Here is a 26,128-nt window from a genome sequence, read left to right as displayed (position 1 = left end):
CTCAAAATATCATCTGGTGTTAATCGAACGCAAAAGAGAGCAGTAGTCAAATTCATGTGCAGAAAGGAGGATGTGTGAACAAAAAAAGGATTGCCTGTGTGGAATCTAGGAAAGGGGAGCCCACAATTGCCTAAGGAGTCATAGATTGTCCATGTATCTGTGTCACTCTCCAGGGCAGAGGACATCCTCCCTGGATGATTGTTCTCATCCATTTGGCAGACTGTCCCTCAGTAGAGATGAATATGCTAGAATATCATAATCTGGTCACCTCATGAGCTGCTGAGACCACCGACTCTGCCTTTGCTCAGATTTCATGCTGACTAAGGAAACTTTGGTCACATTTGAATTCCTATGTAGGTTTCCTTAGGGAAGAGAAGGGCTAACTGGAGAGCATGAATATCCCAAACCCACATCATCTAACAAATGGTCATTGGGTTTGTACTCCACATCTTCATCTCCCAGGACTTTGTTTTGCAGGCATCCATCGCTGAGAGCCTGACCAACTCAAAGCACACTGACCAACTCGTACCGCACTGACCAAATCGAGTTTTTGACCCTCGCAAGCCAAGAGCCAGAGCACAGATGTGGTAACTGTCAGAGGCAGTGCCTCCTGAAAGCCCTGTGTGGGAGGGGAGGCCAGCCTGAACCCCTGGGACACCACCCTACTGTCCCTGTAACTGCCACAGAGTCTCCCCTTGCCTCAGTTGGGGGCTGGTTAAGAGTGGGAACCCACGCCAGTTATCTTAACAGAGAGAAATTAATGTAAAGAATTGGGCACTAGGTATCGAAGAAGCAAAAATGCAAAAGGGAAATATCAGCACTTCATGGAGATAACAACTGCAAGAAGTTTCCACTTCTAGGGCTGGGGTAGCAAAGAGAAGAAATTGTAATTATTAAAATATAGAAGCTGGGACTTCCCTGTTGGTGCAGTGGATAAGACTCCGCGCTCCCGATGCAGGGGGCCCGGGTTCCATCCCTGGTCAGGGAACTAGATCCCACATTCATGCTGCAACTAAGAGTTTGCATGCCACAACTGAGGAGCCCACATGCCGCAACTAAGGAGCTGGCGAGCCACAACTAAGGAGCCCGCGAGCTGCAGCTAAGGAGCCCGTCTGCCGCAACTAAGACACGGTGCAACCAAATAAATAAATATTTTTTAAAAAATAAAGTTAATTGTACTAAAAATATACAGATATAGAAGTTGGAGTAGTGTTATGGGATAAATTGTGTCCTCCCCACCCCACAAAAATCCATATGTTAAACTCCAGCACCTCAGGACATGATTGTATTTGTAGATAGGGCCTTTAAAGACATGAAGTTAAAATGAGCCATTAGGGTGAGCCAAGTCCAATATGGCCAGTGTCCTTATGTCACCTAACCAAACTTGGGTCCACTCGCCCATGCGTAGTAAAGCCAATCTACTGACACCAGGTTGTGGCGAAAGAAAGTGCAGCATTTATTGCAGGGTGCCATACAAGGAGTCCGGGACAGCTAGTGCTCAGAAAGCCTGAACTCCCTGATGGGTTTCCGGGAAAGGTTCTTAAAGACAGGGTGAGGGAGAAGGTTGTTGGGCGTGATCATCTCACAGACAGTCTTCTGACTGGTTGGTGGTGAGGTCATGGAGAGTCAACAACATCAACCTTCTGGTTCCAACCAGTCGGGGTCTACATGCTTGTGGGCAGCATGCAGTTAACTTCTTCCACCTGGTGGGGCTTTCAATATCTGCATAACAGCTTAAAGGATATGACTTAGAATATCATCTTTAGCCCTTGAGGAGGAACCAAAGGGCCTTGACTTTGTTTAATGGTTAAACTATTATTATTTTGACTTACTTGACCGTTTTCCATTGTTTTTGCATTTTCTCACATCTCTGATCAAATTTATTCTTTGGAAGTTGGGAAAGGCCTAGGAGGCTGAAGTTTTACTACAAACAAGAGACAGACAGAGGACATTGTGGTGGGGAGTGTGGGGATGTCTGTCCAGGGAAGGCCCCAGAGGGTCCTGCTTGGTTATACTTATAAGAGGAGGAGATCTGTACACAGACGTACACAGAGGAAAGACTGTGTGAAGACTCAGGGAGAAGACAGCCATCTACAAGCAAAGGGGAGAGTTCTCAGAAGAAACCAACCCTGCTGACACCTAGATCTTGGACTTCCAGCCCTCAGAACTGTGAGGAAATAAATTTCTGTCATTCAAGTCACCCAGGCCAGGACTTCCCTGGTGGCACTGTGGTTAAGAATCCGCCTGCCAATGCAGGGGACATGGGTTCGATCCCTGGTCCGGGAAGATCCCACATGCCGCAGAGCAACTAAGCCTGTGCACCACAACTACTGAGCCTGCACTCTAGAGCCTGCGGGCCACAACTACTGAGCCTGCATGACACAACTACTGAGCCTGCGCACCTAGAGCCTGTGCTCCACAACAAGAGAAGCCACCGCAATGAGAAGCCCGCACACCACAACGAAAAGTAGCCCCCGCTCGCCGCAACTAGAGAAAGCCCGCACCCAGCAAGGAAGACCTAACACAGCCAAAAATAAAATAAATAAACAAATTTTAAAAAAAAGCCACCCAGGCCATAGATAGTACTTTGTGACGGCAGTCCTAGCAAACTATTACTGTACAAGTAGGAAGGAGGGGGTTCCTGCAAAGCTGGAACTCAGACAACTAGGAAGGGGACACCTACCTGCCACTGGTGCTGATGTTTCTGAGGGAAATTGATGAGGCTGGCACTGCAGAGAAAAGAGTGTACATACCCCTTCTTACTCCTCCTGTAGTCCGAGTTCTCTCTGGGGCCCCCTATTGGTATGACCATATTGGTATGACAAGGATCCTGCAGGAAAAGCAGAAAAGTGTCCCAGCTCCAGCATCATAAAGCAAAAGAAGGATGGTCTGGAACTAAGAAAATAGCCTAATAACTGACATTATATTGTGTATACAGATTTTCATTCATTGTCTCTTTCCTCCACTTGAAAGTAAGCTCCAACAGGGTAGGGATTTTTTTTTGTTCACTGCTATACCACCAATGTCTAGAATAGTCTCTGACAAATGGTGAGAACTCAATAAATATACATCAAATGAATAAGTGAATTAGTATCATCACCCAAAACAAAAGGTGAAAATCAAAAGCTATAGAGAAATATACTCACCAAAGGATATCATAATCAATGTATTAGTTAGACTTAGGTTAGCTTTAACTACCAGGAAAATCAAAATGGTAGTGACTTAAACAAAAAAGCACTCACAAAAAAGGTCATCAGTCCAGGGCTGATGTAGCCCTCCACGGTGTTAAGGATCCAGGCTCCTTCTTGGTCATCGGTCTACCATCCTCAGTTCCATGTCATGGTTCAAGATGACTGCTCCAGCTCCAGCCATTGTGTCAGCATTCCAGCCAGGAAAAAGAAGAAAGGCAAGAAGAAGTGCTGCCCTTTCTCCTTAAAGGGCACTTCTCAAGTTGCTCACTTTGCCTCCTTTTACATTTAGTTACATGGCCCACACATAGCTGGGCAAAATGGTACTCTGGGTGGTCATGAGCCCACCTGAAAATAATGGCTACTATTTACTAAAGAAGAGGGTAAGAACGAATGTGAGAGAAAACTGGCTTTCTCTGCCACAGGGAGCATTGCAAAATTCTTCTCTCTGTCACATATATAAAAGGAGCAATTGTTCTCCAGGTATTATTTGAGAATACTACACTAATCCCAGTTACTCCCAGGATTTGTCCAGTGCGGGACTCTGGAAGACATCATAGGTAGCACCCTCTTACTTCCACGTCCAGTTGTTCTTTGAGTCTCTGTCTTGATCTCCCTCTATAGATGTTGATGAAAACGGTAGGAGTTTGCATAGCACAGGGTCACATGCATGAACTCTGGAGTCAGAAAACCTGGGTTCAGTACTAGGCCTCAGTACTTGCTAACTATATATCCTTGAGCAAGTTACTTAACAACTCTGTTTCCTCGCTTGTAAAACGGGGCTAATGATGGTGTCTGCCCCATAGGCTATGGTGGAGATTGTTGAGCACAGGCTAAATGCTCAATAAATGTTCCTATTATTATAATTATTCACTGACGGTTCTAATCCCTGAACATCTCTCAAATCTCCTCCCTCCTCTCCACTCACAATGGCACAGCTTCCATTTAGGCCCTTATCAATTCTCAGCTGGATCAATACTCTCAGGTCTTTCTTATTGATCCTCTTGCCTTCATCCTTATTCTCTTCAATCTACCTTCCAGTTATAGCCAGAGAGATCTTTATAATTTACATTTTTGATGATGCCATGCAGGTCCTTAAAATTCTTCATGATGCACTTTCATGACCTGACCTTTTTGGCTTTATCTGTGGTCGCTACAGTTCTCACAGGATATTCTTTCTGGTTTTGGACAAGTTGTTCCCTCCGCCTGGGATACATTTTCTTCACCTGAATCTCTGATAAGTGATTCCTCACCTTTCATGATTCAACTCAAATGTCACTTCCTCCAGGAAGCCTTCCTTGACCTCCTCCGGTGCAAATGAATTAATATATATATATAATGTGCTTAGAATAGTGCCTGACATGGTAAGTTCTCAATAGGTGTAAATCTTTATTACTTCCATTTTTACCTCTGTGTTTGCAGTGTCCCTTATATTTCATTAGAATCCTGTAATTGTTCTCAATTTTCTCAGTTGTTCTCTGTTTTTCCCCCCCAGGCTTTTTTCTACCATGTATCAGAAACTTTTGTATCCCAAACACCTAGCACAATTCCTGGTACAGAGTAACCACTGAATTGTTGCATGGATGATAAGGAAGGAAGGAAGGAAGGAAGGAAGGAAGGAAGGAAGGAAGGAAGGAAGGGAGGGAGGGAGGGAGGGAGGGAGGGAGGGAAGGAGGGAGGAAGGCTCTACCCTAAATGGGCACTACATGAATGTAAGAAGAGGAATGAGAAAAGAAGTGGGAAAAATATCTCCTGTGCTGCTTTACCACTGAACAGGGCTTCAGGATGAGTTTAGAGGCACTGAGCAAACTGCCTGCCACCGTATCTGAATAAACAGAAAGATGTCTGCAGTGATGTTTGTCTAATGTGGTGGGAATTTGGGGTGATACTTTTTACTTTCTACTTTGTATATCTCCACATTACTTGACTTATTTATTGTAAGCATGTGATTTTTCTTTTTAAAAAAATCCTGAAAACAAATATGTTGCATAGTTCATTCTGAGTGGCAGAAATATGGATGACTCAATCTCTTCACTGTACTTTTTGTGATTCTTAAATTCCTTCTCCCCCCACCCCTCCCAAATTTTTGTTTAACGAGTCTACAAATTTTGCCTCTTCATTCTTGGATTCATTTTTATCCCTTCAGATAGTACTGGTTAAGGTAGCAGGCTCTGGAGCCTGACTGTCTGGATTCAAATTCTGTCTGTATTATTCACTAGCTGTGGTTCCTTAGTCAAGTTATTTAACCTCTCAAAACCCTCAATGTCCTCATAAATAAAACAGACTTGTCCTTCCACATAGGATTGTTATGGTGAGTATCTGGTGGTAAGGCTGTTACTATTATTCCCTAGCATATGATACATTCGGTCTTGAATACATGTGTTGAACTGAGCTGGGATTTTTTTTTTTTTTCAAGTCCATTTTTCATGGTACTTGCTCCAGGCCTCCTCCAAACTCAGCCGTGGTTTTGCTTTATCTCCATGAAGCGTGTAAAGCTCCTACACCGGAAGCACATTGGCTGCCACTAGCTGAGGAGAGATTCTCCCTCTCTGAAGGGCCAAAGGGGAAGCTCTAGTGTGGGAAGAGGAGGGAAATGTTCCCTTCTTCATCTCTGAAAAAAAAGAATTTTCTGGTGCTGTTTTGAATGTAGAGAGGATAATCTACCACAGTGATTATAAAAACAAGTCTTCCCTTCTGCATTTAAAACAAAATATATGTGTCTGCGATTTCTTCTATCTGGTTATCCATAATTTATGATTTCTTTATAATGAACATGTACTGCTTGTGTAATAAAAACTTTAAAAAAGCACAATACAGTAGTTGTTTCCAATTCTCATGGTTACAGAATGAGGCAATCTTTTTAACGTCAAAATTTTTTTTCAGAGAGTGACCTAGTAGACGGAGCATGCGTCTGGGAGCTAGAAACTTCCAATTCCTTATCAAAGCATCAAGAGTCCCTCGCTGTCAGCTTTTGCAATTCCTTTAACCTCTCTGAATCTTAGGTTCCTTGTGCAATAAATAAGGATACTCAGGACATTGGAAAGTTCAACTTGTTAACGTTCACTAGGTCTGTAAAGCCATATCGTGTTGTTTTTATTTCAGATAGGTCAAGAATTGAGTCAGAGCCTTGACACCTAAGTAAAATCTGCTTTCGTTAGTCTCTGTGATGTGAAAAAAGTGGTGCATCCTCTGAGAATATTGTAAACATCAGAGTTTCAGTAGGCCAAAGTCTCACAATTTGGGACCTGCTTTGGTTGACATGGAGGGAGAAGATTAGAATATTCTCGGTTTACTTCACTCATTTGCCAGGCATTTAATAAGAGCAGACGTTAAACACAAGTCATTTGTAGTAAAGGTGCCAGCCATTGCCTCCCCACACTCCATCATAAATAATATATATGCCTGTAGCCCTGGTGCCTCTGTTCTTCATAACACGACCTCTCTCTGGCCACAGCTGCCTGCGCTGAAGTGAAGAGCTAACCCGTGAGTTGCTGAGCTGGCCAGAATCTGTCTCCTTTGAACTGAGATTGGGTCAGGGCTCACTTAGGACCTGGGGTTGGCTGCCATGCTGGGCCACGTATAAGCAGAAGAAGCTGGGTGCAGCGAAGGCAGAGGAGCTTGTATGGATAGAGCAGCAGAGAGGAGAAACCTTGTAAGCAAGGAGAGAGAAACAAGGGAGTGGGTGGGGAGAAAGCTGCCTGAGGCTTTCTTGTTTCCACAGATCAGGAAGAGCTCTTGCATCTGGGTTCTACAAGAGTCCTCTATATCTCCTCGTAAACTCCTTTCCTGATATGAGTTGAGTGGGTTTTATTTTATTGCACCACAATCCCTGATTAAATCTATAGAGCCTGGCCTTCTAAGGCAGTGAATCCTAGGCTGAGATTACATATACCAGGAAGATGTCCACCAAAAATCTGGGATTCCAGGAAAAAGTGGCCAACTCATTATTGTGCCAAATAAAAACCGAGAAATGTTACACTATACAAGCAACAACATAGTGCTACAAGTTATAAAGCATGTGTAATATGTAACATTGTAAAACTGAGTAGTTTTATTAAAAACTTACCACAAATTGGGCTTCCCTGGTGGCGCAGTGGTTAAGAATCCGCCTGCCAATGCAGGGATACACGGGTTCGAGCCCTGGTCTGGGAAGATCCCACATGCCGCGGAGCAACTAAGCCCGTGCGCCACAACTACTGAGCCTGCGCTCTAGAGCCCACGTGCCACAACTACTATAGCCCACGCGCCTGGAGCCCGTGCTCCGCAACAAGAGAAGCCACCGCAGTGAGAAACCCGTGCACCGCAACGAAGAGTAGCCCCTGCTCGCTGCAACTAGAGAAAGTCGTGCACAGCAACGAAGAACCAAAGCAGCCAAAAATAAATAAATTTTTAAAGAAATAAAAAATTTAAAACTTACCACAAATTATTCTTCTTTTCCATTTTTTATTACAGTTTACATACAATAAAGTTCACCATTTTTAGTGCACAGTTCTTCAAATTTTGACAAATGTATAGAGTTGTATGACCCCACCACAGTGGAACAGTCAAATAAAACAGTTCCTTTACCCTAAAAAATTCCTCTGTGCCCCTTTGCAATCCAGTCCTATCACCTCCTCCAGCTCCTGGCAACCATTGATCTTTTTCTGTCGTCTGATCTGTAATTTTGTCTTTGCAAGACTATCATAGAAGGAAATCATATAATACGTAGACTTTTGAGTCTGACTTCTTTCACTTAGTATAATGTATTTGAGATTTAGCCATGTTGTTACATGTATCAGTAATTCATTCCTTTTATCACTCAGTAGTATTCCATTACATGAATGTATCACATTATGCTTATCTATTACCCCATTGAGAGACATTTGGTTTGTTTCCAGTTTTTGGTGATTATGAATAAAGCCACTGGAAACATTCACATACAAGTTTTTGTTTGAACACAGGTATTCATTTCACTTGGGTAAATACCTAGGAGAGGCATTGCTGGGTCATACGATGTGTACCTTTAACTTTACAAGAAACTGCCAAACTGTTTTCCAAAATAGCTCTGCCATTTTGCACCACACCAGCAATAGATGGGGTGCCAGTGGCTACTATCCTAGACAGTGCTTGATAACATCAATTTTTGTTTCCTTTAACTATTCTAATAGGTGTTTGATGGTATTCGTGGTTTCCATGTGCATCTCCTTAATGATTAGTGATGTTAAACACCTTTTTATGTGCTTATTTGCCATCTATATATCTTCTTTAAGGAAATGTCAGTTTAATTCTTTTGCCCATTTTTAATTGGCTTGTTTGGTTTTCTTATTATTGACCTTTGAGAGTCCTTTTTATATTCTGGAAACAATTCCGTTACCTGTGGCTTTTCTTTTCCATCTCTTAGCTACTGCATTATTCTTATTTTTTCATTTTGACTTGGACAGTTGAAAATATTGCCGAGAATGTCGTTGGCATGACAGTGTTTGGGAATTCCTACTATATGGAACACAGAAAATGGACAGGGATACAAATAATTTGGTTAGTGAGTTAGTATATCCTGTACACAGCTTAAGCTTATTTAAGGATGGGTAGGCAGCTCTACTCCATGGGGTCATCCCGGAACCCAGGTTCTTTCTATCTTGTGGCTCCATCATCCTCTGACATATTGTCTTCATCTGCTTGGTTGAAGTTAATTCACCATCATTTTATCTGCATTCCTACCCTAAGGAAAAGAGGAAGTAGAGGGCAAGCCGCTTCCTTTTTAGGAAATGAGCCAGAAGTTACTAACATCCTCTTGGCCAGATCTTAGTCACTGACCTACAGCTAGCTGCTAGGAAGGCTTGAAAGTGTACTCATTAGCTGGGCAGCCAAGTGGTTTCCTTAAAACACTATTACTATGGAAAAGGATACATGGGGGGGGGGGGACAGTAGAGTCCACCAGAGATAGGAAATGAAGCTGTCATACCTACAATCAGATCTTCTTCCTCACACTTATGGACAACCAGAAAGCAGAAGTTGCAAAAGGCTTTGCTTAAAGCCACTTCTGAGGTTAATAGAAAGTTGAATGTGATTTTTTCCTTTTGCTTTGGAATTAGCAAAGAGTTGGAAAAAGCTAAGTAAAAAAGGGAGCCAAGACCAACTGTGTCAGTATTGGCTGACACAAAACCAGTACCACACACCTCCAGCCCCACCCTCAACCTCCCGAAGTCTGAGTTGGTTGAGAGGTAAGAGGAAGTTGTTGAGTAATTTCCTTGTGGGGAATGTAATTTTCTGTGGTAAGAGATAATTCCTTCCTCATCCTGGGAGAAGGGAAAAGCATGTGCCCCTTCTTGAAGCTAAGTGAGCAAAGTTCAAGAAAACTACTCCTAAAAAACAGAGCAGTGTTTCTCAACCAGGGGCAATTTTGCCCCCCAGGTAGGATGACTCACAATCCTGGTTAGGGTTGGGACCAAGGAGTTTGTGGGTGTGTTTGTTTCCTATTGCTGCTATAACAAACAAGCATAAATTTAGTGGCTTCAATGATGCAAACTTATTATCTTACAGTTCTGGAGATCAGAAGTCTCCTTAGATTAAAATCAAGGTGTTGACAGGGTCGTGTTCCTTCTAGAGGTTCTCGGGGAGAATCTATTTCTTGCCTTGTTCAACTTCTAGAGGCTGACTGCATTCCTCGACTCATGGCCCCCTTCCATCTTCAAGGTCAGCAATTCTATCACTCTGATCTCAGCTCTTATCATCACGGCTCCTTCTCTGACTTTAGCATTCCTGCCTCCCTCTTCTAAGGACCCTCGTGATCGCAATGGGCCCACCCAAATCACCCAGGATAATCATCCCATCTCAAGATGCTGAACTAATCACCTCTGCAAAGTCCCTTTGCCATGGAAAGTAATAGATTCACAGGTTTGGGGAATTTGCATGTGGACAGTTTTGGGGGGGACAGTACTCTGTGTACCACATCAGGACATGGGACTTCCAGGCCTACCGCCAGGAAAGTTGGTCACCCTATCACCAGGAGACATTTGGCAATATTTGGGGACGTTTGTGATGGTCACAACTCTCATCTAGCAGATAGAGGTCTTAGAGAAGAGGTGGCAGGGAGCAGCATGAGTTTCTACTCTTGGCCTGGAAGAGATACCTCAGGCTCCTGTGGCTTAGATCCTGTGCAACAGATACTTGAGTGGCTCTCGTGGACGGGTGCTGAGAGGAATCTGCTCTGGGTGCCGCACTCTGAAGATCTGTCTACCAAGTGAGTGAACTCCACCAGCAAGGGCAGACTGCCAGGGCAGTGCTAAAGGAGGCTGGCAGAGGTTGGGCCAGGGCCAGACCTTCCAGAACAGGACCTGTGCAAGGAGGATGCTTCATGTGCCGATTTATACATTCCATGAGAGAATCAGCCTTTGTTCATCTGGCACAAAGACAGTATCCATGGCCCATCAGTTTAGCCAAAGAACCAGCAACAGTCAACACAAGGAGGTGGTCCTCGTGCCTCCCTTTGTCCCTGATCCCTCAAAAAGAAACAGGGAAAGGGAACAGAAAGGCAGACCACACAGCTTCCTTGTTCAAAGTCCTTTAAAATTCTGACCTGTGATGGGGAGACGGAAGCTTTTGAATGTGATATGCGATTAGAGTTGAAACTGGACTAATTTCAATAAATCACTAGAAAGTAAAAGGATCAATCCCAGGTGTCTTAAAAATCTGCTACTTAATAGAACAAAAAGAGTGGGCAGATGGCAATTGGAAGCAGTGATCGGAGAAAATAAAAGTTTCTGCTTGCACCTCACAAAGTTAAATCTCTGTTAATAGTCTAGTTTTATGTCTTAAAAGTATAATATTTCCATTGACCAGTATCATTGTTGGAAACATGATAGGACCTCAGTTCAAAACTCAAAAGCATGATGGAATCTTGCATCCAGGGCCCAGAACTAACAGTTTTCTATGTGACACAAATAGCAGTGCATTAGAATTGCTGTGGCTGGGTGATCCTGCCTTCAGTCATCCAAAAGTCTCATGGGACTAGGGACCCAGTTAAGGGATCCCATTGCTAATGTGTATGGATGTGACCTGAGCATTTTGCTCTTAAGAGTGGAATTGTAGACTGTACAACCTCAAAGTAGAAAGTGTTTCTTTTGTCTCATAACTCTAATTGAAAGCGTTTTATTACCTTGGCTTTTCAAACCCACCATTACTCACTTATAGGAGACATGTATTGAAATATTACCTTATCTTTGTTCTCCCTGTGTTTTTCCCCACCACCATTTCAAGCAGATAGCCAGACATTTTTTGTACCCTATAATAATGGGATGTCTAAGAAGGTTGCCTGAAAAGATAATTCCCATTCTTGTTTTTGAAAAAGCTTTAGTCCTTTAAAGAAGCTGCACTTATTGTCCTGGAGGGAATGGGTCTTTGAAAAGTGTAAAAAAAGAGTGGAGCTTTGGGCCTGGATTGGAAGAGGGAAGGAAGTCGGGGTTCCAGAGAAAGTGAGGACCAGGGCAATGCTTATGGAGGGCCCCAGGAGGTGCCAGACCTTGGTGGCCACACACGTACCAGAGCAGGACCCTCTTCTTACTGATGAGTACCCCACCTCATGTGTGGCACAAGTCGTGGAGCCTTAGGACCCCTGTGGCTCCCACCACAGGCATCTCAGCACCAACCAGGGAGGAAAGACAACCCGCCCCAGTGCCAAGGGGCTGCACAAGACCCCTGGACCTTTGATAGCCCTGAGGCATGGGGCCCCAAGCATGTTTGAAATGGAATTTCCTCCTCCCTCCACAGGATAAGACTCAGAGCTAGATATAAGTTGATTTAAAGGAAAACAAAGAACTTGAGTTGTGGACTGATATTCATACCCTATACATATCCCCAGCTTTCAATGGAAGCCTATACTCTGAAGTTACATAATTAAAATGATCATTTTCTATTTTAAAAATCCTACCCTTGAAGAGGTTAAAATGATCCATGTGATAGTGGATTAGAGTTAGAGACGTCAGTATGATTGTTAATTGGCTTATACATTTGTGCATTGGTTTGTATTCTATTGGGAGCCAAAGAAAATATTACATAACGTGAGATATTAACAGTGGCAGATGTTTGAGGTGGTACTCGGTGATTCTGAGAAACATTTATTGTCTTTAATAGGAATTTTATGGTTAAAAATGTTTAAATTATTTGAATTTTTCCTTCTTTGATTTCTCTACTTTCACCAAAGTGTTTTCTTGAGATTTAGTAAACCAATCATACACTTTTTAAAATTCTACCCTCAGCTTTTAAACATTTGAAAAGCTATTCAACCTCACTTATCATAAGAGATATATAAATTAAAACCGAGATAGCATTTTTTATCACATAGTGTATACAAAAATCTAGAAGTACACTATGTTGGCAAAGCTGTGGGGAAACAGTCACCTTCCCACAATGCTAATGGGAATGTAAATTGGTAAAATCCCAATGGAAAAGAATTGGGCAATATCAAAATTACAAAGATTATATCTTTGATCCAACAATTTCATTTCTAGGAATTTACCCTACAGAGATACTCACACACTCAGATAACATTAGTACAAGTGGATTCATTGCAGCATTGTACGTAATAGCAAAAAAATGGAAAGGTCTATGAATTAAAGGTCTGGTTAAATAAAGGAAGATGCATCCCTACAATGGAATGCTACATAATTTTTTTTCAAGAATAAGCAAGTTCTTTATATATTGATATAGAAAATCTTCAAAACATATTGTTAAGTTAAAAAAACAAGATGCAGAGCAGTGGATATATCACTAACATATATAAGGAGATAGGAATTGGCTTGTAAATGTATTTTTTAAGTCCTTGGAGAGATAAACCAAATATTAATAACAGTGATTATCTAGTTGGGCATAAAGAATGGGGGTGGGTGTAGGAACTGGGCAAATGGGAGACAGAGGTAGGAGATTTTCACGGAATACCTTTTTATACCTTTTGATGTTAGAACTACATAAACACGATACCTATACAAAAAAAGGAAACGTTTTAAAACTCTACCTTATGAGAAATAAGAGGCTGCTGTTTATGATTCAGAATTCTTACTCATATAACAGAGAGTCTAAATGCACTTACTTAGAATTCAAGTTAGTTATTACATTTTCTATTTCCTTTAAATGACTCATAACAGAAACATCAGAATTAATGCATGATATTCACGATTTTAGTATTTGTTATCATTTTTACTTGAAAACAGCCTAAAGGTAGTTTTAGAAACATGATTTATGATACATTTAGTCCTAATTACAGCACTCTTTGAAAACATCTGAATAATATAAAGTTAAATGATACCAAATGGAAATATAGATCTACACAGAGGAATGAAGGGCATTAAAAATGGTAACTGCTTAGGTAAATATATAAGATTTTTTGCTATAATTATTTAAATCTCCTTAAAAGAAAATTAATTTACTGTTTAAATGAAAATAATAACAACGTAGCTTAAAAGTATATGAAAAGTTGTATAAAGATACATAACAATAATAGCACAAAAAGTGGGAGGAATGGAAATGAAAGTATACTCTTGTAAGGTTCTTATACTAATTTGAAGTGATAGGTAGACTGTGATAAGTCGAAGATGTATACCATAAACCCTAAAGCCACCACCAAAATAACAAAGCAAAGCGTTATAACTAGTAAGTCAACAAAGATAAAATGGAACCATAAAAATACTTGATTAATTCAAAAGAAGGCAGAGGGCTTTCCTGGTGGCGCAGTGGTTGAGAATCTGCCTGCCAATGCAGGGGACACGGGTTCGAGCCCTGGTCTGGGAAGATCCCACATGCCGCGGAGCAACTAGGCCCGTGAGCCACAATTACTGAGCCTGCGCGTCTGGAGCCTGTGCTCCGCAACAAGTGAGGCCGCGACAGTGAGAGGCCTGCGCACCGTGATGAAGAGTGGCCCCCGCTCGCCGCAACTGGAGAAAGCCCTCGCACAGAAACAAGGACCCAACACAGCCATAAATAAATAAATTTTTAAAAAACCAAAAACAAAAGAAGGCAGAAAAGAGAAAAAAAAAAAAAGCAGGGAATAAAGAACAGATGGGATAAACTGACAACAAATAGCAAGATGACCAATTTAAACCTAACCTTATAAGTAATCATATTAATGCAAGTGGGGTCTAAACACCGCAATTAAAAGTCAAAGATTGTTCAGAATGGATTAAAAAGCAAGACAACTATGTATTTCCTACAAAAAACAAACTTTATATATAAAGACATAAAAAGATTAAAAGTAAAAGGATGGAAATAATATACCATGCCAACATTAACCAAAAGAAGGCCAGAGTGGATATATTAATATCTGGCAAAATCTATTGCAGAACAAAGAATTTTACCAGAGATTTTTTAAAGTCATTTCTTAATGATAAAGGTGTCAATTCATCAGGAGAACAGAATAATCCTAAATGTTTATGCACCTTACAACAAAGCTTCAAAACACATGAAGCCAAAAACTGATAGAACTGCAAGGAGAAACAGACAAATCCATAATTATAGTGGAAGAATTTGATAACCCCTCTCAATAATCGACAGAACAAATAGAAAATCAGTAAGAATATAGGAGTCAAAAGGAATTATCCACCAACTGGACCTGACGGACATTTTTTTTCATAATTTTAAAAAATCATTTTTTTAAATTTATTTTTAACATCTTTATTGGAGTATAATTGCTTTACAATGGTGTGTTAGTTTCTGCTTTATGACGAAGTGAATCAGCTATACATATACATATATCCCCATATCCCCTCCCTCTTGCGTCTCTCTCCCACCCTCCATATCCCACCCCTCTAGGTGGTCACAAAGCACCGAGCTGATCTCTCTGTGCTATGTGGCTGCTTCCCACTAGCTATCTATTTTACATTTGGTAGTGTATATATGTCCATGCCACTCTCTCACTTCGTCCCAGCTTCCCCTTCCCCCTCCCTGTGTCCTCAAGTCCATTCTCTATGTCTGCGTCTTTATACCTGTCCTGCCCCTAGGTTCCTCAGAACCATTTTTTTTTTTATAGATTCCATATATATGTGTTAGCATACAGCATTTGTTTTTCTCTTTCTGACTTACTTCACTCTGTATAACAGACTCTAGGTCCATCTACCTCACTACAAATAACACAATTTCATTTCTTTATATGGCTGAGTAATATTCCATTGTATATATGTGCCACATCTTCTTTATCCATTCATCTGTCAATGGACACTTAGGTTGCTTCCATGTCCTGGCTATTGTAAATAGAGCTGCAATGAACATTGTGGTACTTGACTCTTTTTGCATTATGGTTTTCTCAGGGTATATGTGCAGTAGTGGGATTGATGGGTCGTATGGTAGTTCTATTTTTAATTTTTTAAGGAACCTCCATACTGTTCTCCATAGTGGCTGTATCAGTTTACTTTCCCACCAACAGTGCAAGAGAGTTCCCTTTTCTCCACACCCTCTCCAGCATTTATTGTTTGTAGATTTTTTGATGATGGCCATTCTGACTGGTGTGAGGTGATACCTCATTGTAGAACATCTCCTCTCCCCTCTCCAACAACAAAATAGACATTCTTTTGAAGTGCATATGGAACGCTTACCAAATTAGATTGTAATCTGAGTCACAAAACAAATTCAAATAATGTTAAAGGGTTCAAGTCATACAAACTATATTCTCTGACTACAATGGAATTAAATTAGAAATTAAGGGAGTGGAATGAGAAACCATTGAGATTATTAAATGTGTGATTAAAAACGTTACTCACTGCATTTTCAGATCATAGTTTAGGACAAATATCAGAGCAAATGTGAATTCAGCAGGAATTGATTCTCTCTCCACAACAAAAACCAAGAGTGTGACTGGGTCACATGAATTAGTCACACACTGAAGGAGCTCTGGTTGCCACCACTCTTCAGGGAAGCAGCTCTTGCTATGTACAGGCAAAAGAAAATATTGCCTGCATTAAAAAAAAAATCTCTTCCCACCCACCTCAGGTGATAATACATTACAGAAAAGCATTCTTGGCTGCTGGTTCAGAATAAATTGCAACTGATTGGGACAGCTTAGGGGATTTGTTGGGAAGGGTGGACTTAAAAAAAAACTTTTAGCAAAGACTTTATTTCCTACCTTAATAAACAAAAGGTTGAATTTTGTCACTGTTTTGTCACTCTAGAAAGAATAATCTCACAGTTATCTAATAAATTAAACATCTCTCCAGTTAGTAGACTTGAGTAGTTCTATTGTGGCAGGCTCCCTTGGCTGGAACCTCTCAGGAGCAACTCTCTCCTATCCCACTCTGTTTGCACCACTTGGTTGATGCTAAGTGGGTATAGATAAGTAGAAGCCAAGGACTTCAGGTCATGACCTGTGTAAATAGATCAGTAACCAACAGAGGAAATTAAAAAAGTAATATAAGTATAATGGAAATATGGAAGAAGGAGAGAGGGTATGTTATATCTTCGTATAATGTAACAGGAAGTTCATTGATTATACCTAGATTTAATAAATCACAAATTAGGGGCAGAAGAGTCTCATTTGGAGGTGTAGAAGTAACTGCAAGAAGAAATAACTCAAAGAGAAGTGGTGGCTTTTGCCCAACAGGACTAGAGTTGAATAAAGGAGGGCAGGGCACTATGGCTTATAACTGGGCATGTATAACTTTGATTTTTAAACACATTTTTGAAATATAATAAAAATCATTAAAATTAGTAGGGCGAATAGTTCAAGGTTTCAGAATACAAATAACAACAATCTTGTAGGTGTGTTATCACTAGGATCTGACCACCAATGATTAATTGCAATGTCTTTTTCTCATTTGGTTTCCCCAAACTTAACACTAATTTGCCAGCTTATACACTTAAAATGCAAGTTGACCTTTGTCAATTTCTCTTCTTAGGGCATTTAACAGCCTCCCACTTGCTACATCCCCACTAGTTCACAACACCAAAATGCTTCATCTCCCCACATACCCAGCCCAAGTGCCTCTAGCCATGCTCTCCACCCTGACTTGTATCCTTTCTCCAAGAATAAGCAACACCTTACTTGCACCACACGCAACCCTCCTCTGACTGCCCCCAAGCTGAGTTGAGTGCCTCTTCTCTTTCCCGTAATTCTTTGTGAACATCTCCAGCACTGTTTCAACAAAATCATATAGTGTTGTATCTTTAGTTTCCCTACTAGATCCTTTCTTGAAGTCAGTCTTTGTATCCCAGTGCCTATTACTGAGTTTTAGTAAATGCTCAATAAGTGTTTTTTTTAGTTACTTCTGAGAATGCAACTCTCACAAGGACTAAGAGGAGGAAGCATCTAACAAAAATTAGAGCTAATTTTCACTCTGGGTTAATCTGTGTCTGCCACACAATGATCCCTTTACACAGACACACACACACACACACACACACACACACATTCCCAAAGCACATGAGCAATCTGCCCTTACTCATGGGCAGGGTAGGCAGTTGCCTGAAGGGCACAATTTGAAAAGTTACTAGAAAGTTCCCCTGAATCCACTCCAAAATACCTTCTCCATTAGCTGCTATACTGCCAGAGAGGCCACCCGCAAATTGTTAACATCTGAAAAACTGCCTCTTCCTTTAGGCACAACCAATCTTGAAAGAGGTTACCCTGAATTATGCTCCCTATCCCCTTGGAGCTATTTCCCCATGCCCACTGCCCCCACAGAGCCAGGAGCTCTGAGAGAGCGGAGCTGGCTAAAGGCAGGAGGAAGGCAGTTCTGCAGCCTGGGGCGCTGCCTAAAGACATCCCATCTGGGCCACTGCTCAGAGACGAAGAGCACAGCTGTTGGAATCAGGAAAGTCTGGTTTGACCTGCCTCCGACTCTTACACCTCTGTGATGTCAGGCAGGTTATTTTACCTCTCTGAGTATTAGTTGCTTTCAAGAGGCCACATTCTCCTGGTGTAGTTGTAGGATTTAATAATGCAATGCCCACTGAGCTCTTCAAGAGGGCGCAGGACAGGCACTCAGTAAGTAAGAAGTTAGTTACCGCTCACACTCTTGTAAGTGGGTAGACGGAAAGCACAGACCTGGGGAGAGAAAGCCAGAGGGCACTGAAGACAACTCTCAAATATTTTACAATTGTGCCTGGAGCCTAGAGTCTTGTACATTTCCTAGAATCTCTTTACAGGGGACCAGCTTCCCCCATCTCCCAGGGGTAGTACTAGGCCTATCTTAAACAGTGAGCTACTTCCTTTCTCTTAACTTTCTCTCCATTTCCACCTATTATCCCTATAAACTCTGGGAGCAACAAAGAATCCTTCCTTCTTATGAAGTAAGAAATAGGGGGAAAGTTCTAAGATGTGTATTTTAATATACTTATATACCCGCTTCATCACATACAGACATGTACTAATTAAGCACATTGAGTGACTTCCCAAACACTTGTAGATAAACAGAACCTGGAAGGCAGAAATGTCCTTCTCTATGTCTAACCGGTTGCTATCTCACCTCAGGTCGTGGTGGTTGGGGAGATGGACAAACTGATTTGCTTTTAAACCCTAAATCAGTGGTTCTCAATCTTGCAGATGCATCAGAATCATCTGGAGACCTTGTTAAAACACATGGCTGGGAATTATGCTCAGGGGGTCCAATTATTAGGCCTTAGAGTCTGAGAATTTGAATTTCTGGCAAGTTCCCAGGTCATGCTCCTGCCGCTGGCCTGGGGACTCCACTTTGAGAACCAGCACTCTAAATAACACTGTGTACGGCTTAAAACAACTACAGTCCTAGTTTTCCTTTCAGGGAAAGAAAGGCACTGAAAATATATTTCACAAATTCTTCTAATATTCTTCTAAGATATAATTTGCTCATTTTTAAAAATGAGGTATATATTACTCAAAAAAATCTCTTTTTAATAATCTAGTAGTTCCAATCCAGTTTCTCAAACTTAGTTACGCACTACTATTTAATTTTTTCCAATGCCCTGGTCTTAAATCTTAGAGTTTAGAAAAATCCCAGCTGCTACCAATGGACTTTCATATCTGACATATGCACAGAACATGAAGAAAAAACAATTTTCAAATATTATTATACAGTGTACATTTCTTACAAATTACTTCTGTATATCTAAGATAATAATTTGCTTTTATGGCTGTTTTCAGTTTTCTAAGTTATTACCAATACTTGATGTTACTCTACTTTGTTTTTTCAAACAGGATATAAACAGCATTTTTTAAAACCCTCTAAAAAGGAAAAAATGTTTCTAAAAAAATATATGTTTGAAAGTGCATGGTACTTTGAAGTCCCATGGAGGGCAAACTGGTTCAATCTTTCTGGAAAGGACTTTCCCAGTACCTATCAGAACCCTTAGAAGTTTTCACATGTCTTGACCCATTCATACCTCTTTCAGAAACCAATCTTGAGGAAATAACCTGACAAAAGGTTTATATACAAAAATGTTCACCACTGCATTATTTATTATAGCAAAAATTTGAGACCCAACTATCGCAATAGGGGGCTAATTCAGTAGACTATGATACATCTGTACATTGGTATATTTGACAGCCCTTAAAATGAAGGATTTTTACTAGCATAGGACAATATTTATGATATAATGCTAAGGGAACAAAGCAGGCTAACAATTGTATATATCATTTAACTTTGCCTTTGTAACCATAAAAGAATGTATTTTTTAAAAGACTGAAAGCAAAACATGAAATGTTGACAGATGAACATTTCTTCAGATGAAAAGATTATAGGTGATTTTCTTTTCTTCTTTATATTTTCCTACATTACACAAGTATTAATTTATAAATAGAAAACAATAAACATTGTTTTAGAAACAAGTATAAAAATTGTAGAAGCCCCTGAAATGTATAAATTTATGCCCAAACTGCAAATGTTCCCAGAAATATTAAATGGATAGAAAAAATAAGCTTCCCCTACATATTGGAGGGACTATTAACAAGCAAACTTTGTTTTCTGGGTGTCTTTTTTTTTAAGAGTGGTAGAAAGTTGTGACTTTTTCCAAAGGAAAATGAAATCTGCTTATTAAAAGTTGTTGTAAAGGTATTTCTTTTGATACAAACTACTCATGTGTATACCAACTTCTTTTCCAGCCCACCAAGCACAGGGCCACTCCATCAGACTGTTACAGAATTTGTTTTCAATGTGGTACTGTGCCTGGTCTTATTTTTTATATGTGTTAAAATAAAGACATTGGGTAAGAAAAAAAAATGGTTCTGAAGAACACAGGGGCAGGACAGGAATAAAGACACAGACATAGAGAATGGACTTGAGGACACGGGGAGGGGGAAGGGGAAGCTGGGACGAAGTGAGAGAGTGGCATGGACACATATACACTACCAGATGTAAAATAGATAGCTAGTGGGAAGCAGCTGCATAGCACAGGGAGATCAGCTCGGTGCTGTGTGACCACCTAGAGGGGTGGGAATGGGAGGGTGGGAGAGAGACGCAAGAGGGAGGGGATATGGGGATATGTATAGCTGATTCACTTTGTTATGCAGCAGAAACTAACACACCATTGTAAAGCAATTATACTCCAGTAAAGATGTTAGAAAAATAAATTAATAAATAAAAACATTGTGCTCACTTAAACTGCCAGGTAACACTATTCCCTGTAAAGAGAAATTCAGGAAAAAGCAGGTTAGTTCTGAACACTATCTAAAGCGGACTAGTGAATAAAAGTCCCCAGAACTTAAGCACTGGGCATAATCTTTACAAGGAGGTCTTAAGCATTAATTTCAATTGCTCCACAAAATTTAGTTTCCCACTAAATAATATCTGGAATTTTGACGCTCTCATAAAAATGTGTAGCATGTTTAAATTCAATCATCAAATTACTGTCATGCCAAGGAATAAAATTATGGTTATGATGAATTAGTTAATTGTTTAAAACTATCAGCAACAAACAAATAGCACGATGACAGTAAATATGTTTAAGTCCTTACTCTGCTCCTGCTACTGTGCAAAGCACTTTATGTGGATTACCTCACCCAGCCCAAAATCACTTTATAAGGTGGGCACTGTTACCTCTGAATGAGGAACCCGAGGGGCAAAGATCCGAACACAGTGGTCCCTGCATCGTTTCCATCTCACACCATGGTCTGCTCAGCAGAGTGGATGTGTTTCTCGCTCCCTCTTCTTTTACTCTCACATCTCTGCGGACCAGCGGAGGGTAGACGGTTACAAACTCACAGAGACAACCAAGGCTCCTCTGCCCCATCTGGGCTCTGTGCACTTCAAGGCAAAGCCTCAAGCAAACGCAAGCTGCCCCTGTGGCCACATCACCACCCTACCAGCTCCTTTTCCTCTGTTCCTGCTCATCTCTGGGGTCCCTGAGACATGAGTGATGAGGGAGAGGGATATGCCACTGCCGGTAGAGAAAGAAAAGGGCCTTCTCTTTGTCCAGCAAAACGTCTCCAACCCACACCATTGCAGAAAAAGCTAATCAAATTAGTGAAAACCTTGATTTCCAGCATACTTTTCGAATGATGCAATTGTACTATGCACAAAGGAACTTGTAATATACTTGGTTTATTAGGACCAAGCAATACTCGATAGTGGAACTTAGACGATATCTGACGATGTCCTAATAAGAGTGTCTTGAACTCACGGCAGTTCTTTGTAAAACTGCACAAAAGTAGCTTTTCTTAAGTCAATGGTTTCCCTACTTCTGCACTTGCACCCCGACACAGTAATCAAGGGAATGCTTTTTAAAAGATAGATCATGTCTTTCCTCTGTTCAAAACCATCCAATGACCCTCACCTCACTCAAAATAAAAGCCAGAGAGGGAAACTTAAGCCTCCATCGATGGATGAATGGGTAAAGAAAATGTATATATATATATATACACACACACACATAATTCAACCATAAAAAAGGAAATCTTGCCATTTACAACAACATGGATGGACCTTGAGATCGTTATGTTAAGTAAAATAAGTCAGACAGAGAAAGACAAATACTGTATGATCTCACTCATAGGATCTGAAAAAAACTGAACTCATAGAAACAGAACAGACTGGTGGTTACCAGAGGCAGGGGTTGAAGGGGAATGGGTGAAGGTGGTCAAAAAGTAGAAACTTCCAGTTACAAGATAAATAAGTCCTGGGGATGTAACGGTGACTATAGTTTACAATACTGTATTGTCAATTTGAAAGTTGCTAAGAGAGTAGATCTTAAAAATTCTCATCATAAGAAAAACAAATTCATAACTGTGTAAGGTGATGGCTGTTAACTAGACTTACCATGGTGATCATTTCACGTCATATACTTACATCGAATCATTATGCTGTTCACCTTAAACTAATGCAGTGCTGTCTGTGAATTATACCTCAATAAAACAGGGGGAAAAAATTTTTAAATAGAAACACAAGCCCAAGTTCTCATCATGGCCTTCAGTGGATCAACTGAGGAGCCTTTGAAATCCATAGTCTCTGGTTTGGGGCCTGAGCCTGAGTCCTTCCAGCTCCACAGGTGATTTGTATGTGCAGGCAGTGTGGAGAACCAGTTCTGCAGGATCTGACCTCATTTTCCACCACTCTCCCACTCCAGGCCACTGGGCTGCTTGCTGGTGCCTGTGCCTGACAGGTACACACTTCACTGCTTTTGCATTTGCAGGTTTACCCCTGGCTCAGCTATCACCTCAGCATGTCTTTGTTCAAACAAAGAGTACTTACCTAACCAACCTTTGTGTCCTCTCCCCTCTTCTCTTCATCTCTATCCTCCCTCCTTGCTTTATTTGCCTCTATAGCAATTGTCACTACCCCATATATTTACTAATTTTTAATTGTATTTCCTGCCCTACTCCTTTCCACTAGAATGTAAACTCCATCAGGGCAGGAATACTTGTCTGTTTTGCTTTCTTATACATCCCAGGAGCCTAGAAGAGTATATGATACTTAGTAGGTGTTAAATAAATAGCTGTTGAATGAGGGAATGATTTAAAATTTCCTCACCTTCTTCATAATTTACTAGATAAACCCCACTTTCACAGCAAAAACAAAGATATGCTTCAGCCTGAACCTTGTTTGACAATTTATCACAAAATCTAAAATAACAGGATCCAGATTAAAGACAGTTTCTTCCTGGGGGGTGGGGGGGGGGGTGGGGGGGATTGTGCCATTTTGTTAAAATCAAACACAATCCCTGAACTCCGGCTGCATGCAGAACACCACACAGTAAGCTCCTGTTTCTTCAGAATGATTGGGAAATGCATACTTTGTGAACCAAAAGTGACCGCATACATTGACCATCCAGGGATTGTCGCATTTCAAAAAGTGAGAGTCCATCATGAAACTCAGTTTAAACTTCCTTTGATTATTCAGAAACCACTTAAGAATTTTACTGTGACTAGATGTAATCATTAGGAGTATTATTTGAGCTTTCTAGGCGAATACGTGCTAATCTCGGGGATGTTGCTGATCATATGAGCAATACTAGACAGTGCCTGTCCTCAAGGGTTTACAGTCTAACTATGAAGACACATCATAGGAACTAAATCATTAGAAAACAAGTTATAAGGCAACATACCAATGAATGTTCATTAAAATGACACAAATTAAGAATATAAATGAGGAACATAAATGGGTAATCTTAGCAGCCTTCTAGAAGGAAGTGATTGGCAACTGGATTTTGCAGAATTTAAGAGTAGGAATGGCAGGCAGATTGAGTCACTAGACAGAAGTATGGTGCTTTGATTAGCACAACACTCTGGAAAGAGTAAGTGTTTCGGTAAATTTTTGACAACACAGACTGATTAATCTCATTTCCCAGTGCTTTGGACCACAGATTGAATTCCATCCATGCTGGCATCAGAAAACTGTTTCTTAATCAGGAGTCCATGAGCACTGAACAAGTCAAAATAAAAAGCATAATTTTAGACTGAATGATTGATGCAATTAAAGTTATTAGTAAGTAAGGGCCTAGCTATAAATATAGAGCTGCAAGTTCAAACAATGAGACTATCTAGAATTTTTGTTTATTTTAATTTATTTATTTATTTTAATTTATTTATTTATTTTATTATTTTTGGGTGTGTTGGGTCTTCATTTCTGTGCGAGGGCCCTCTCCAGTTGCAGCGAGCGGGGCCCACCCTTCATCGCGGTGCGCGGGCCTCTCACTATCGCGGCCTCTCTTGTTGCAGAGCACAAGCTCCAGACGCGCAGGCTCAGTAACCGTGGCTCACGGGCCCAGTTGCTCCGTGGTATGTGGGATCTTCCCAGACCAGGGCTCGAACCCGTGTCCCCTGAATTGGCAGGCAGACTCTCAACCACTGCGCCACCAGGGAAGCCGAGAATTTTTGTTTATTTTAAGAAAGAGCATAAAATTAACTAAATAGATTTGTTTAAATAGAGGAAGAGCTAATCATTAACTTTATTTTTGAAAGAATTGAACTGTGTTATTGACAGTGTTCCAATAGGTAAATTAAGAAGCATAAAATTTACATATCAGTATTAAGAAATCCAGCGTATTTCCAACTTGTAACAAAAGCACCCCTGAAGTTTCTACAAATCAATATACCTTAATTAAGCAACAATGACCTTATTCAAAAGTTAGTTATTTCATAGCTAATCATATGACCTATTTCCTTGACATCCTTAATCTTAATTAAATTCCTTTGTTTTTCTTTAATAAAAATATCATATAACTCAAGCTAATTATGAAAGTTTTCATTGTTACTCAATATATGAGGATTGAATTAAAATTTTTTGACTAGATGAATAAATTAATTTTTCCAGGCACATATCTTTATTAGTTCCCCTGATTGAAAAGCCGACAAGTTGGGAGTTTCCAGCTGAGTTTTGCTTCCCAATGAAAACAACCCTGTGAACTCCAGAAATTGCTTTCTCGGGCCAGGCTTCGTGACCACAGGCCTCTGGTTATGGGGCTTACTAATTACAATAGGACATTAGAAAACTTTTGAATTGTCTCTCTTCTTCTTCATTTAGAATTGGGGACAGGGGATGGGGGGATGGAGAGAGGAGAAATTTGTAGTGAAGTGTAAATGGAATTATTTTATTTTCAAAGATCATTGAGTATAAAATGTTCTGAAATATTTTCTTATATTTAATGTAGAATAAATTCATTTTATATAAATCTACCATCTCGTTCAGGATAATTATTAACCCAACTCTTTTGATTCTAGAGAGAAGTCTGGAAACTACTATTGAAATTTTTTTCTTTTTGAGTTATCTCCAGTAAGCTGTCATTAATTCACTCCTTACGTGTGTTGCTGTTGTTTGTTTATTTGCATGGGTTTTCTGGTTTCAAAACAAAACTGGTCTCAGATGCAGGTGTCCTGGCTTGTTGTTTGAATCTTTTCACATTCCAATAGCATTTTCCATTGGAATGTTGAATTTAATGAATGAAAGACCAGATGTTCCAGGTACGTCAGCCTGGGTTGAGAAGGGCTTATGTGATAGTACCCCCGTGCCTTTTAAAAGCATTAATAAATTACAATTCACTTCAACTCTTCAAAATTACCATCCTCTAAATATAAGCTTAACATGATCTGTTAAGGAGAAATTTATGATATCTTTCCAAATGCTGTAAGATCACTTCACAGACAATATGACTTCATTTACATCATCTGATAATATTAGACGAATCATCATAAAAATGTTTATTCTGCTGTGATAATTTAATTACTGAAAAGCGTCAATAATTCAATACAGTGTTATAAAAGCAATTGTTTCAATGGTAAAAAGGCAGAGATCTAGAGAGTGTTAAACACTCAATAACAAAGTTATTTTCCCTGAAAAAAATCTTAACAAATAGAAAGCTTTTAAAGCTATATATAAGTGAATAGCTATAAATCCTAAGTGTCATTGTACAAATCCAGCATCTGTTTTGCTCAAGAGTAATGGCATTTATGTATGTATGTATGTCACTAGCTGTATTAGTTTGCTAGGGCTGCTGTAACAGAATACAACAGACTGGGGTAGCTTAAACAACAGAAATTTATTTTCACACAATTCTGGAGGCTGTCTGTAAGATTGATT

This window comes from Eschrichtius robustus, chromosome 9, assembly GCF_028021215.1.
Source record: "Eschrichtius robustus isolate mEscRob2 chromosome 9, mEscRob2.pri, whole genome shotgun sequence".
In the NCBI taxonomy this organism is placed as follows: Eukaryota; Metazoa; Chordata; class Mammalia; order Artiodactyla; family Eschrichtiidae; genus Eschrichtius; species Eschrichtius robustus.
Note: the sequence above shows the minus strand (reverse complement) of the source record.